Genomic DNA, 4,440 nt, shown 5'->3' on the forward strand with positions numbered 1-4,440 from the left:
AAATAATAATCCCGTTTGCTGTTATTCCTACCAAAATGGATAACCTCACATTTGTCAACATTGTATTCCATCTGCCAGACCCTAGCCCATTCACTTAACCTATCCAAATCCCTCTGCAGACTTCCAGTATCCTCTGCACTTTTCGTTTTACCACTCATCTTAGTGTCGTCTGCAAACTTGGACGCATGGCCCTTGGTCCCCAACTCCAAATCATCAATGTAAATTGTGAACAATTGTGGGCCCAACACGGATCCCTGAGGGACACCACTAGCTACTGATTGCCAACCAGAGAAACACCCATTAATCCCAACTCTTTGCTTTCTACATCAGGGGTGGAAGTGTGTGAAATTCCCGTGTCTTGAAATTTAATTCTTGTACAGAGAGGGAGGGAATATGTAAGAATCCTTCCCGTTCATTCCCTTATTTTTCCTTTCATTTACTTTAATTTGCTATTACGCTTTTTGATGCATGGATGATGAATGTGCCTTTCAGGCAAGAAGCCGGAATCTTTTTATTTATAAATTTACAGTACCCAATACTTTTATTTTCCAATTAAGGGGCAATTTAGCGTGGCCAATCCACCTACCCTGCACATCTTTGGGTTGTGGGGACGAGACCCACGCAGAAACGGGGAGAATGTGCAAACTCCACACGGACAGTGACCCAGAGCCGGGATCGAACCTGGGACCTCGGCGCTGTGAGGCAGCAGTGCTAACCTACTACGCCACTGTGCTGCCCTCTACTCTCTCCCTCTCTCTAACACCCCCCTCTTTCTGCTCTATCTCTCCAATGTTCTCCCTCTCTTTCCCCCCCAATCTCTCTCTCTCTTTCTCTCCGACCCTCTCTCTCCCCTCCTCTCTCTCTCTCCCTCTCTTTCCTCCCCCCTCTCTCTAATCCCCCTCTCTCTTCCTCCTTATCTGTCTCTATCTCTAATCCCCCTCTCCCTCCCTCTCTCTACTCTCTCTCCAACCCCCTCTCACACCCTCTCTCCTCACCTCTCTCTGTCTCTCTCATTCTCTCTCTCTCTCAGTCTCTCTCTCTGTCTCTCGCTCTCTCTGTCTCCCTGCCTCTCTCTCTCTGTCTCTCTCTCTCACTCTGTGTTGTAACCAACAATTCTACGGACACTTGCTTGTAGGATTAGAATAGCGGTTTTAATATACTTACAACAGAGCCAGCCTGTTAGCCGTTGAACTTTCGGAAAACTGGCCGGCTGACCCTGTGGCACTGATCTTTATACAGCAGCTCCCGGGGGAGGAGTCCTGGGCAGAGCCAAGGGAGAAGCACAGTACAATTCTCGAGCATTCCCAGAGCTACTCCCCTGGTGGTCAGGTAGTGCAACAGCACTTACAATATAGACACATATATATACAGATTACAATCCCGTGTGAACCACATTCACCCCCTGTGAAAAAAAATCGAGTCCAGTGGGGGTGGTGGCTCACAGGGTTAGTCTGTCCGGTGGACGAATTGTGCTTTTCGATCTGCAGAGCACCGGGGATGCAGCCTCTTGATGTGGCTGGGTGGGTGTTGAGAGCTGGGGCACGATGGCAGACTCCGGGGCGGGTCTCGTCAGAACTTTATACACCTCTGGCTCGACCGGAGACTGGGGGCGCTGGGGGCGGGCTGGTTCTGGCGCGTGGAACCGGTGGGGTGAGCTTGCGGAATCAGGGGCGCGAGGGGGTGGCAGCATAGGGAACGGGGTAAGGGGTTCCTCAGTGGGGGTAGGGGGGGGGGGCTGGATCCAGCGGGTGCCAGGTCCCGAAGGGATACTGTGTCCTGGCGACCAAATGGGAACTCCACGATTGCGTACTGGGGGTTGGAATGGAGGAGGCGCACCTTTTCAACAAGGGGGTCAGTTTTGTGCCCCCTGACGTGCTTCCTCAGGAGGACCGGGCCTGGTGTCCTCAGCCACGCCGGAAGTGAGACCCCCGTGGTAGTGCCCCTAGAAAAAACGAAGAGTCGCTCGTGAGGCGTTTGATTTGCCGCTGTACAGAGGAGGGATCTGATTGCGTGGAGCGCGTCTGGGAGGACTTCTTGCCATTGGGAGACTTGGAGTTTTCTAGACTGGAGGGTCAGCAGAACGGTCTTCCAGACCGTCGCGTTCTCCGTCTCCACCTGCCCGTTCCCCCTGGGGTTGTAGCTGGTAGTCCTGCTCGAGGCAATGCCCTTGTCGAGCAGGTACTGACGCAGCTCGTCGCTCATAAAGGACGAACCCCGGTCGCTGTGCACGTAGCTGGGGAAACCGAACAGGGTGAAGACACTATGCAGGGCCCTAATGACTGTGTGGGAGGTCATATCGGGGCACGGGATGGCGAAGGGGAATCGGGAGAACTCGTCGATGATGTTGAGGAAATAAATGTTCTTGTTAGTGGAGGGGAGTGGCCCTTTGAAATCGATCGCAAGGCGTTCAAAGGGCCTAAAAGCCTTGACCAGGTGGGCCCTGTCTGGTCTATAGAAGTGCGGTTTGCACTCCGCACAGATTGGGCAGTCCCTGGTAACCGCTTTTACCTCCTCGTTGGAGAAAGGCAGGTTTCGGGCCCTGATGTAATGGGCGAGCCGGGTGACCCCTGGCTTTCAGACGGCTGATCTGCGGGCTGGCGCATGTCCCGCGGGATAGGGCATCCGAGGGCTCGTTGAGCTTCCCCGGTCAATATTTAATATCGTAGGGCAGCACGGTGGCCTAGTGGTTAGCACAACCGCCTCACGGCACTGAGGTCCCAGGTTCGATCCCTGCTCTGGGTCACTGTCTGTGTGGAGTTTGCACATTCTCCCCGTGTCTGCGTGGGTTTCGCCCCCACAACCCAAAAATGTGCAGAGTAGGTGGATTGGCCACGCTAAATTGCCCCTTAATTGGAAAAAATAATTGGGTAATCTAAATTTAAAAAAAAAAAATATTTAATATCGTAACTATAGGTGGAGAGTTCGATCCTCCACCGAAGGATTTTATCATTTTTTATTTTGCCCCTTTGCGAGTTGTCAAACATAAAGGCAACCGATCGTTGGTCGGTGATGAGGGTGAACCTCCTACCTGCGAGGTAGTGCCTCCAGTGATGAACAGCCTCCACGATGGCTTGTGCTTCCTTCTCGACTGAGGAGTGTCGGAGTTCTGAAGCGGAGAGGGTACGGGAGAAAAATGCAACGGGCCTCCCTGCGTTGCTCTCAACCTGAAAGGGAGTGGATTCATCCACCGCCCGCATGGCCGCCTTGGCGATGTCCTCCTTGATGCAGCTGAAGGCCTGGCGTGCCTCAGCAGACAGGGGAAATAGTGTGGCCTTAAAGAGTGGGCGGGCTTTGTCCGCGTATTAGGGGACCCACTGGGCGTAGTATGAAAAGAATTCCCAAGCACCGTTTGAGGGCCTTGGGGCAATGAGGGAGAGGGAGTTCTAAGAGGGGGGTCCACGATGAGGTCGTGGGGCCCGCGGGAAACGAGGTGAGGCTGTGGAAGGAAACTTCCATGGTGGTAGCAGCCTCCACAGTAGTGTCTAAGTCCTGGGCCCCCTTTTCTAGCCGTCTTTGGGGCACATAGTCAGATCTAAGGCCCGCTACGAAAACGTCCCGCACAGCAAGATCCCTATGTTCAGCCGCGGTAACGGCTTGATAATTACAGTCATTGGAAAGATTGTTCAGTTCCCGTACAAACTCGGCAAGAGTATCTGTAGGCCGCTGACGGCGAGTCGTAAACACGTGGCGTGCGTAAACCTCGTTAATGGGCCTAACGTACGTTTTGTCCAATATTGCCAGCGCTGCGGTGTAAGAACCGGCCGGATTTAGCCGTGTGGAGATTCTGTGGCCTACCCTCGCGTGCAGTAGGCTGAGTTTTTGTTCCTCCGTTGTTCCGGCGGTGCTGGCTTCTGCCAGGTAGGCTTTAAAACATCTCAGCCAGTGGGAAAAAATTTCCTTAGCCTCTGCATCCTGTGGGTCCAAGCACGTGTCCGTAGAATTGTTGGTTCCAACAATTTAATATACTTACAACAGAGCCAGCCTGTTAGCTGTTGAACTTTCGGTGAACTGGCTGGCTGGCTCTGTGGCACTGATCTTTATACAGCAGCTCCCGGGGGAGGAGTCCTGGGCGGAGCCAAGGGAGAAGCCCAGTACAATTCGCGAGCATTCCCAGAGCTACTCCCCCTGGTGGTCAGGTAGTGCAACTGCACTTACAATATAGACACATATATATACAGATTACAATCCCGTGCGAATTACATTCACCACACTCTGTCTCTTTCTCTCTCTGTCTCGCTCTTGGTCTCTCTCTCTCTGTCTCTCTCTCGGTCTCTCTGTCTCTCTCTCGGTCTCTTTCTCTCTCTTTCTCTCTCTCTGTCTCTCTCTCTTTCGGTCTCTCTCAGTCTCTCTCTCTCTGTCTCTCTCTCTCTGTCTCTCTCTCTCGGTCTCTCTCTGTCTCTCTCTCTGTCTCTCTCTCTGTCTCCTCTCTCTGTCTCTCTC

The sequence above is a fragment of the Scyliorhinus canicula genome, unplaced genomic scaffold (assembly GCF_902713615.1).
Source record: "Scyliorhinus canicula unplaced genomic scaffold, sScyCan1.1, whole genome shotgun sequence".
NCBI classification, from domain to species: Eukaryota; Metazoa; Chordata; class Chondrichthyes; order Carcharhiniformes; family Scyliorhinidae; genus Scyliorhinus; species Scyliorhinus canicula.